The 12057-nt window shown below is 40.1% G+C and overlaps 1 protein-coding gene across 8 annotated transcripts in view; it reads right to left on the minus strand.

Annotated features, from left to right (window-relative positions):
- Window positions 1-10212: 10212 nt before the first annotated feature.
- The window catches only part of LOC109868753 (cAMP-specific 3',5'-cyclic phosphodiesterase 4D-like), a 411106-nt gene continuing 409261 nt past the window's right edge, over window positions 10213-12057 (minus strand). For all 8 annotated transcript variants that reach the window (XM_031802500.1, XM_031802501.1, XM_031802505.1 and 5 more), the window contains one exon: window positions 10213-12057. This exon is cut by the window's right edge and continues 2301 nt beyond it. The gene's annotated coding sequence lies outside the window, so the exon portion shown is untranslated.

Raw genomic sequence — 12057 nt, forward strand, 5'->3', positions numbered from 1 at the left:
GATTTGCCATATGATTGGTTTCAAATTCATCTCCAGTGAACTCCAGTGATCATAAGGTAAAATAGTTCTAAAACAATTGTCACATTAACATCTGGGGCGGCAGGGTAGCCTAGTGGTTAGAGTGTTGGACTAGAAGGTTGCAAGTTCAAACACCTGAGCTGACAAGGTACAAATCTGTCGTTCTGCCCCTGAACAGGCAGTTAACCCACTGTTCCTAGGCCGTCATTGAAAATAAGAATTTGTTCTTAACTGACTTGCCTAGTTAAATAAAGGTTAAATAAAACATTTTTTTTTAAATTGCAATCCCCTTATCCAAACAGATGACTCTTTTATCAAGCTCTTATCAGTAGCTCTAATAAATGTGTAAATTACAGTGCTGTTATCGGGGAATAAAAATAAAAAAATCCACTTGGAAAAGACAGGTTCACTCAACCTAATTCATGGTTTCCTCCAAGTAAAAGGTGGTGTAATTATTAGGGAATTAAGGGCTCCATTCAATCCGTATTGCGGAAGTTCAGCATTAACAGCGTGATTGAAATTTAAAGGCAATGTTCCCACGTTAATGGAGACTGCATTCCAATCACTGGCCACTTTATACAATCACTAGTCACTTTAAACAATTCTGCCTTAAATAATGCCACTTTAATAATGTTTACATATCTTACATTACAGATATTACTGCACTGTAGGAACTAGAAGCACAAGCATTTTGCTCCACTCACATTAACATCTGTTAACCATGTGTATGTGACCAATAACATTTGATTAGCATTCACGGTAAATGCTGTATGTGTTGGCTAAAACAGAAAGGATCTTTACATTTCTATCGCTCAATCTGTAACATTTCAGCGCTACAGACTGAATGGAGCTCTAAATCAAGGTCACCTTATGTGTCTCTGTAGACACACCTCTGCCACACCTCCCTTTCTGTTTTCTCCACCCAAAACAAATAGCTGGCTGGTGTGGTGGATGAATCAGAATTAGTTGGGTAACATAGATAATTAAGATGTCTCATCTGCATAATATTCTTATGTCATATACTTGTTATTAGAATGTATCGCTTTGGACTCTGGTGTTGGCAGTTGCACTTCTTCCCGCAGCTGGGGCTCAGTCACCTGGGTCCCAGAGAGGGGAGAGGTCAGGCTTGTCTTTCACTTGTCCCTGTTGCTATGCAGAACATCAGAAAGGGAAGAGGACAGGAGGGGAACATTGTCTTCATATGTGAATGTGTCTTTACCTATTCTCAACCATGTGAAGGGATGGTGTGATTAATGGGGAACCAATTACTGGTTTCCACAATGTCTGTGCGCCAGCCACTCCCTCCTTTGGCCTTGGGGGATGTGTGTGTGGTAGTGTCTGGAGTTGACAATTGATTTATGCTATTGGTCGAGTTGTTCTTTTTGTGCTAGGAGTACCAGGAACGAGATCGGAACCTCGTCTTAGGGACCAAACTGAACGATAATTTATAGCAAATGCTATCTGGCTACGGGATACTCCTTTCTCATTTAAAAAGTCTCACCTTGTATCTGTTGTTCGTCATGTAGATTGAAAGGGGTGTATCTTGGTTATAAAAACAAGTTTCCTTTGTACTTTTATCTCGCCACTCTCAACGGATCATTAGAAATTGTGAATCGTTGACAATTCATTGCTATTGCAATGCTCTCATTATTAAAGTTGTAGTTTAAGTATAACTCTGACTTTGTGATAAGTTTGTCTCTCCTCATTTGATAGTAAAGAAATGAACCACCACACTGGCACATGTTTCCTCATGCTTAAGTTTATTAAGGTCAGAATGAGCACAGAGAGAAAAGTCTGAAAAAGGAATTAAGTTCCATTTACAGGTGTATCTCGGGTCTGAATTCCCCTCTCTAAATATTTTTAAAATACACTATATGTATAAGTATGTGGACACCGGCTATTTCCTCCACACCCGTTGCTGACAGGTGTATAAAATTGAGCACACAGCCATGCAATCTCCATAGACAAATGTTGGCAGTAGAATGGCCTTACTGGAGAGCTCAGTGACTTTCAACGTGACACAGGATGCCACCTTTCCAACAAGTCATATTTCTGTTCTACCATTAAAAAATGTTATACATTACAACCTACCATTATACAATATTTTATACAACCTACCATTATATAAGATGATATACATTAAAACCTACCATTATACAAGATGATATACATTACAACCTACCATTATACAAGATGTTATACATTACAACCTACCATTACACAAGATGTTATACACTACAACCTACCATTATACAAGGTGTTATACATTACAACCTACCATTATACAATATGCATATACAACCAACCATTATACAAGATGCTACACATTACAACCTACCATTATACAAGATGTTATACAACCTACCATTTTGCAAGATGTTATACAACCTACCATTTTGCAAGATGTTATACAACTACCATTGTACAATATATTATACAGCCTACCATTGTACAATATATTATACAGCCTACCTTTGTAAAATAGATTATACAACCTACCATTATACAAGATGATATACATTACAACCTACCACTATTCAAGATGCTATACATCCCACCATTGAACACAATGCTATACAACCTACCATTATACAAGATGTTATACAATACAACCTACCATTATACAAGATGCTATATTTCTTACCATCATACAGGATGTTAACATTACAACCTACCACTATTCAAGATGCTATACCACCTACATTATACAAGATGTTAAACATTACAACATACCAATATACAAGATTTTATACAACCTACCATTATACAAGATGCTATACAACCTACCATTACACAGATGCTATACATTACAACCTACCATTATACAAGATGTTAAACATTACAACCTACCATTATACAAGATGTTATACAACCTACCATTATACAAGATGTTATACAACCTACCATTATACAAGATGTTATACATTACAACCTACCATTATACAAGATGTTATACATTACAACCTACCATTACACAAGATGTTATACACTACAACCTACCATTATACAAGGTGTTATACATTACAACCTACCATTACACAAGATGTTATACATTACAACCTACCATTATACAAGGTGTTCATACATTACAACCTACCATTATACAATATGCATACAACCAACCATTATACAAGATGCTACACATTACAACCTACCATTATAAAAGATGTTATACAACCTACCATTTTGCAAGATGTTATACAACCTACCATTTTGCAAGATGTTATATAACTACCATTGTACAATATATTATACAGCCTACCATTGTACAATATATTATACAGCCTACCATTGTAAAATAGATTATACAACCTACCATTATACAAGATGATATACATTACAACCTACCACTATTCAAGATGCTATACATCCCACCATTGAACACAATGCTATACAACCTACCATTATACAAGATGTTATACAATACAACCTACCATTATACAAGATGCTATATTTCTTACCATCATACAGGATGTTAACATTACAACATACCAATATACAAGATTTTATACAACCTACCATTATACAAGATGCTATACAACCTACCATTACACAGATGCTATATATTACAACCTACCATTATACAAGATGTTATACAACCTACCATTATACAAGATGTTATACAACCTACCATTATACAAGATGTTATACATTACAACCTACCATTATACAAGATGATATGCATTACAACCTACCATTATACAAGATGTTAACCATACCTACCTTTATACAATATATTGTACATTACGACCACATGTTATACAACCTTCCATTCTTTATACAAGATGTTATACAACCTACCACTATACAATATGTTATTCTACCTACCATTACGACAGCAACGATGAAAACATTCCCAAACCAGAAACCGTGGATTGATGCCAGCATTCGTTTCCTGCGTGAACCACTGCTTTTAACCAAGGCAAGGTGACCAGAAACATAACCGAATACAAACAGTGTAGCTATTCCCTCCGCAAAGCAATCAAACAAGTTAAGCGTCAGTATAGAGACAAAGTAGAGTCGCAATTCAATGGCTCAGACACAAGAGGTATGTGGCAAGGTCTACAGTCAATCACGGATTACAAAAAGAAAACCAGCCCAGTCGCGGACCAGGAATGTCGCTTTGAGGACAATACAGTGCCACTGACTTCACTGCAGCCAACGTGAGTAAAACATTTAAACTGTTAACCCTCGCAAGGCTGCAGGCCCAGACGGCATCCCCAGCCGCGTCCTCAGAGCATGCGCAGACCAGCTGGCTGGTGTGTTTACGGACATATTCAATCAATCCTTATCCCAGTCTGCTGTTCCCACATGCTTCAAGAGGGCCACCATTGTTCCTGTTCCCAAGAAAGCTAAGGTATCTGAGCTAAACAACTACCACCCCGTAGCACTCACTTCCGTAATCATGAAGTGCTTTGAGAGACTAGTCAAGGACCATATCACCTCCACCCTACCTGACACCCTAGACCCACTCCAATTTGCTTACCGCCCCAATAGGTCCACAGACGACGCAATCGCAACCACACTGTACACTGCCCTAACCCATCTGGACAAGAGGAATACCTATGTGAGAATGCTGTTCATCGACTACAGCTCAGCATTTAACACCATAGTACCCTCCAAACTCGTCATCAAGCTCGAGACCCTTGGTCTCTACGCCGCCCTGGGCGACTTCCTGACGGGCCGCCCCCAGGTGGTGAGGATAGGTAACATCTCCACTACGCTGATCCTCAACACTGGGGCCCCACAAGGGTGTGTTCTGAGCCCTCTCCTGTACTCCCTGTTCACCCACTACTGTGTGGCCATGCACGCTTCCAACTCAATCACCAAGTTTGCGGACAACACTACAGTGGTAGGCTTTATTACCAACAACACGAGACGGCCTACAGGGAGGAGGTGAGGGCCCTCGGAGTGTGGTGTCAGGAAAATAACCTCACACTCAACGTCAACAAAACAAAGAAGATGATTGTGAACTTCAGGAAACAGCAGAGGGAGCACCCCTCTATCCACATCAATGGGACAGTAGTGGAGAGGGTAGTACACATCACGGACAAACTGAATTGGTCCACCCACACAGACAGTGTTGTTAAGAAGGCGCAGCAGCGCCTCTTCAACCTCAGGAGTCTGAAGAAATTCGGCTTGTCATCAAAAGCACTCACAAACCTCTACAGATGCACAATCGAGAGCATCCTGTCGGGCTGTATCACCGCCTGGTACGGCAACTGCTCCGCCCACAACCGTAAGGCTCTCCAGAGGGTAGTGAGGTCTGCACAACGCATCACCGGGGGCAAACTACCTGCCCTCCAGGACACCTACACCACCCGATGTCACAGGAAGGCCATAGAGATCATCAAGGACAATAACCACCCGAGCCACTGCCTGTTCACCCTGCTATCATCCAGAAGGCGAGGTCAGTACAGGTGCATCAAAGCAGGGACCGAGAGACTGAAAAACAGCTTCTATCTCAAGGCCATCAGACTGTTAAACAGCCACCACTAACATTGAGTGGCTGCTGCCAACATACTGACTCAACTCCAGCCACTTTAATAATGGAAATTGATGTAATAAATGTATCACTGGCCACTTTAAACAATGCTACTTAATATAATGTTTACATACCCTACATTACTCATCTCATATGTATATGTATATACTGTACCAGTGCCTGATGGTCTTCCACATCTATGAACACATCATTATTAATGAACTGATAGACCCCTGACTAACGTTAAATGAGTCTCTTAAGGATGACACTCTCGCTGAGATAAAAATTGGTAGTTATGTCTGCTTTCCTCAAACCAGAGATATCAGCAGTAAGCTATCTATGTACCTTCTATAGACACATGTCACTGTTAAATTGATGTGGTAAGATTCAGGGTGAATAGATTATTCATTGGGGTTGCTGTAAATGAGAATGTGCTCTCACTCAGTCAACTTACCTGATAAACTTGCCTTGTTCCGTTCAGCTCCTAGTGAAGCAAAGGTGCCCAATGGTTCATCTCCAGCTAATTATGTTTGGGTGCATGTCCAGGGAACTTTGCTCTGGTTTATGTCCAGGGAACTCTTTCTGGTGTATCTTCCTTGACACGGATTGAATGTAGCCCTAAAATACAGTACATTTTTAGATAATCTATTACATCTTCCTCTATAGACTCTTGGCCCAGCACTACAGCCCCATGAACTGCAGTTTGTGGTCTGTCAGTTCCATTTATTCATCACAAGATGGCGCTACTGATCAGCAAGCATGGATAAACTCAACATACTCTTATCACCTTCATCTACTGTGCTTCACTCTTGGTTCACGCGCACTGTTGGGACATGCCTTGATGGCCACACCGAGTTGCCATCTCACTTCTGACACCAATGTGGAGAATTCTACAAGTTTGCTAAGCGTTGTACTGAGGTCACTACAACAGTCTTTAACAGTCCTCCTACACTGCAGTGTGGGCAGATGAAATTAGGAATTTACTCATAGTCATTTGTTTTTGTTCATTGAGCTCATGATCAATTTGTTAATTGAGCTCTAGTGCTTTAATAACTCTAGAAATAACGTTTTTTTTTAAATAGGTAAGACAGTTAAGAACAAATTCTTATTTACAATGACAGCCAAACCCTAAACCAGACGACGCTGGGCCAGTTGTGCGCAGCCCTATGGGACTCCCAATCACGTCCGGTTGTGATACAGCCTGGAATGGAACCAGGGTCTGTAGTGACAGCTCTAGCCCTGAGATGCAGTGTCTTAGACCACTGTGATACAGCCTGGAATGGAACCAGGGTCTGTAGTGACAGCTCTAGCACTGAGATGCAGTGTCTTAGACCACTGTGATACAGCCTTGAATCAAACCAGGGTCTGTAGTGACACCTCTACCACTGAGATGCAGTGTCTTAGACCACTGCACCACTCAGGAACCTTGATCAAACCAGGGTCTGTAGTGACACCTCTACCACTGAGATGCAGTGTCTTAGACCACTGCACCACTCAGGAACCTTGATCAAACCAGGGTCTGTAGTGACACCTCTACCACTGAGATGCAGTGTCTTAGACCACTGCACCACTCAGGAACCTTGATCAAACCAGGGTCTGTAGTGACACCTCTACCACTGAGATGCAGTGTCTTAGACCACTGCACCACTCAGGAACCTTGATCAAACCAGGGTCTGTAGTGACACCTCTACCACTGAGATGCAGTGTCTTAGACCACTGCACCACTCAGGAACCTTGATCAAACCAGGGTCTGTAGTGACACCTCTACCACTGAGATGCAATGTCTTAGACCACTGCACCACTCAGGAACCTTGATCAAACCAGGGTCTGTTGTGACACCTCTACCACTGAGATGCAGTGTCTTAGACCACTGCACCACTCAGGAACCTTGATCAAACCAGGGTCTGTAGTGACACCTCTACCACTGAGATGCAGTGTCTTAGACCACTGCACCACTCAGGAACCTTGATCAAACCAGGGTCTGTAGTGACACCTCTACCACTGAGATGCAGTATCTTAGACCACTGCACCACTCAGGAACCTTGATCAAACCAGGGTCTGTAGTGACACCTCTACCACTGAGATGCAGTGTCTTAGACCACTGCACCACTCAGGAACCTTGATCAAACCAGGGTCTGTAGTGACACCTCTACCACTGAGATGCAGTGTCTTAGACCACTGCACCACTCAGGAACCTTGATCAAACCAGGGTCTGTAGTGACACCTCTACCACTGAGATGCAGTGTCTTAGACCACTGCACCACTCAGGAACCTTGATCAAACCAGGGTCTGTAGTGACACCTCTAGCCCTGAGATGCAGTGTCTTAGACCACTGTGATACAGCCTGGAATCAAACCAGGGTCTGTAGTGACACCTCTACCACTGAGATGCAGTGTCTTAGACCACTGTGATACAGCCTGGAATCAAACCAGGGTCTGTAGTGACACCTCTACCACTGAGATGCAGTGTCTCAGACCACTTGATCAAACCAGGCTTTTATTTATCTGTTGCATATAAAAAGTTGTATTTTCTGCTTTATATTTACGACTGAGGTTCAAAGATCATGATCTACAGTTCCACCCAAGTGACAGTTGGAGACGAGATCCATGAAAATACAACAATCCTTTTTTTTGTGTGAAGATGAGGGGACAGATTGGCAATCTGAAGACTAAAGGACAAATAAAGGGGACAGATTGGCAATCTGAAGACTAAAGGACAAATAAAGGGGACAGATTGGCAATCTGAAGACTAAAGGACAAATAAAGGGGACAGATTGGCAATCTGAAGACTAAAGGACAAATAAAGGGGACAGATTGGCAATCTGAAGACTAAAGGACAAATAAAGGGGACAGATTGGCAATCTGAAGACTAAAGGACAAATAAAGGGGACAGATTGGCAATCTGAAGACTAAAGGACAAATAAAGGGGACAGATTGGCAATCTGAAGACTAAAGGACAAATAAAGGGGACAGATTGGCAATCTGAAGACTAAAGGACAAATAAAGGGGACAGATTGGCAATCTGAAGACTAAAGGACAAATAAAGGGGACAGATTGGCAATCTGAAGACTAAAGGACAAATAAAGGGGACAGATTAGCAATCTGAAGACTAAAGGACAAATAAAGGGGACAGATTGGCAATCTGAAGACTAAAGGACAAATAAAGGGGACAGATTAGCAATCTGAAAACTAAAGGACAAATAAAGCATCATTTGAAACTTTGCAGTTAAAAGTGTCCCTTTGTATGTCATCAAAAATACAATAATAATGAATAATGAATAATAATTGCCACCATCAGGTTTGGTCCAGTGCTGTTAAAATCGACATATGTGTCAGAGAGGTGACTATTTCTAGAGAGATGCTGCAATGAGACACTGCATCGCCACCTTGATCATATTCCTTGTGGATCATCAACAGGAACCATAGAAATGCAACTAGAAACGTAATGTATACAAAGGACACACGTCTCTCAACTGAAATTGAGAGCCATGTCCACTCTGAACATTACATGTATATATGCAAGGTTCATCGTGCTATACCTCAGGTGTGCAGCTGTGGAAATATAGTTCATCCTCTGTCAGCCAAAGTATCAGCCTATTGCTTTTTCCTAAGAGTTGACTGAGCTAGATGTGTTTATTGCTTTTTCCTAAGAGTTGACTGAGCTAGATGTGTTTTGTATTGCTTTTTCCTAAGAGTTGACTGAGCTAGATGTGTTTTGTATTGCTTTTTCCTAAGAGTTGACTGAGCTAGATGTGTTTATTGCTTTTTCCTAAGAGTTGACTGAGCTAGATGTGTTTGTATTGCTTTTTCCTGAGTAGACGTAGTTAGATGTTAGCTAGTCACTTTAATAATGCCATTTTAATAATGTTTACATATCTTGCATTACTCATCTCATATGCATATATTGTATGCAATACTATCTATTGCAACTTATCCTGTGCCGCTCTGTCATTGCTCATCCATATATTTATATGTATATATTCTTATTCCATTCCTTTACCTAGATTTGTGTGTATTAGGTATTTGTTGCGGAATTGTTAGATTACATGTTAGATATTAACTGCACTGTCGAAACTAGAAGCACAAGCATTTTGCTACTCTCACATTAACATCTGTTAACCATGTGTATGTGACCAATAAAATGTTATGTTATTTTATTTGTTGTTTGTATTGCATTTGACTGCATTGAATACTGTGTGTAGATCCAAGAAGGTGTGGGTTTCATGACAACAGGAGTGATTCTACATACCCTGCCCAGAAACTGCAGCCACAGATTAACAAAGGAGAATGAATGTCTTAGCCCCAGCACTTTCTACAGTAGGCGTCATCCCAGAGACCATGTATGGGTTGAAATGCCCTGCCCTAAAACGTATGTCTCTCTAAAGCAGATGTAAGAGGAAAGATACATACTCACACACACAACCATGTACAATCGTAGACCCCCCCCCCCCCCCCCCCCCCCCAGGGGACAAATACCAGTGGTGTTCTGTTTTTTTTCTCCCTTCTCCTGGGTCATATTCATTAGTGAACATCGTAGCAAAATGTTTTGAAACGGAAAACGAAAACACATCTTCCTTGTTGGAAAAGTTTAAGTAGTCCCTCCCCGTTTCAGTCTGTTTTCTTCTGTTTGGTGCCTAGTGAATACAACCCTGGTATCGTTAGGCTCACTCCCCTGGTGTCCCTATGAAAAAGCTCTGAGGTGACGTTTCATATAATTTCATTCACTTTTATCATTCTTGTACAGAAGAGATTTATACATTGGGTTAAGTATGGATCATAATAAACATTCTCTCAACAAGAGGTTTTCCAAATACACCAACACCATCGGATGATAGAGTAAGAATCCGTCATTTACAGAATGCAACACTACAATATGTACAGCTTAATAAATACATGGTTGTAAACAAAAGACAAATGAGAAAAACCCATTAACAGGTAAGGTCGTCCGGTGAGGCAAGCAAACAAACCACAACAAAAAGATGGCCGAGAAATGAAACTGTAAAGAAATATACCATTATCCAATAATAAAATATGAACATTTTTACTTTAAAATCCAGGTTCAAGTCTTTTCAATGTGGACATGTTTTCCTGTATGACAGAAGTGTTGATTAGAAGCATAGAAATATGGCTATAGAGTGACTATTATAGTCATTCTATTTCTATGGTCTACGTACATCATATCACCAGAACAGGAACAAAGAGTGTGTTTTGCGAGTCCACATCATGGTGTTACGTTACAGGTTGTGCATTCTACAGTGCTGTCTTACTTAGGATGGCCAAACTGTGACAAAAACAAGGAATCCATGGCAACACTATCAACCACCTGTGTCTATATGATGCATTCATAGAGCCTTCTTTCACGCCCATAATAGACTATAATAATGGGCTTTTCCTGGTTAAATAAAGGTCTAATAAAACATGTATTTTTTTATAAGCATTCATAACAGCTCACAACTCCTTAAATAGCCTTTATGAGGCTTCATAATGCATTACTACATGTGACTCAAAGACAGTGTTACCAAATCAATAAATAGAAATAAAGAAATATTAAAAGCCAACACAGAAACCACTTGACTTAATGGTGTGTGCTGCATTGTGCAAGTCCAGCAGGGGAGAAGAAGAAGGAGAAGAAGAAGGAGAAGAAGAAGAAGAAGAAGAAGAAGAAGAAGAAGAAGAAGAAGAAGAAGAAGAAGAAGAAGGAGAAGTTGTTTTGGCAAAAATTTAAAAAGCAATATCGGGTTTGAAATGACAAGTCATCCATATCTAGTCCTTCCCCTGAAAATGGCAAATATATTGCAAAATGAAATCTAAATCATAAAGCATCTGCAATTACTGTCCTACTACTTCAATTTAGTGGAATTATTTCCTGAATACCATGGATTATATGGGATTGTGTCCTCATATGAGGCATGACATGTATGGAAGAGTCTGTTAATGGTTTTGATGCTAGCAGTACAGTTATATACATATACACACATACCTATGAACTACTCAAATATGAAAGGTAGGTTTTAAAACTATGCAGGTGATTCTCAATGTCCAATGTGAAATCCAATAAGACGAAATAATAGTAATAATGAAAAAGAACAAAGGCAAATATTGTCAAAGTGTTTGTCATTTTAGTAATCATTATTGGATGGATGCTAGACAGTTGAAATAGGCAAATTGAAGAGAGACGTGGGATATTCATGTATTACAACACAAAGGGTCAGATCCAGAGCCTTAGGCCATACAACACAACCAGGTATACATGAGTTGGAGCACTTTAGAATACAGTCACTATTTTCATTTGACAAATATTTCTATTTTTTTTCAATACATATAGAGTGTACATGAATACAACCTTGTTATTTGTTTGGTGTAAAACAACATCAGTTTTATCATTAGCTCAAGTCCCTTTGTACTTCAGATGTTTCGAAATGATGAAATATAGAAGATATAGCCATGTGACTATAAGCTAAAGTGTTACAGATATCACTGATAACTGATGAGTGTTTATGGAAGCTAACTGAAGGTCAATGAGGGTTATTCATAATCCTTAACAGTTGAGAAAAA

The sequence above is a fragment of the Oncorhynchus kisutch genome, linkage group LG23 (genome assembly GCF_002021735.2).
Source record: "Oncorhynchus kisutch isolate 150728-3 linkage group LG23, Okis_V2, whole genome shotgun sequence".
In the NCBI taxonomy this organism is placed as follows: Eukaryota; Metazoa; Chordata; class Actinopteri; order Salmoniformes; family Salmonidae; genus Oncorhynchus; species Oncorhynchus kisutch.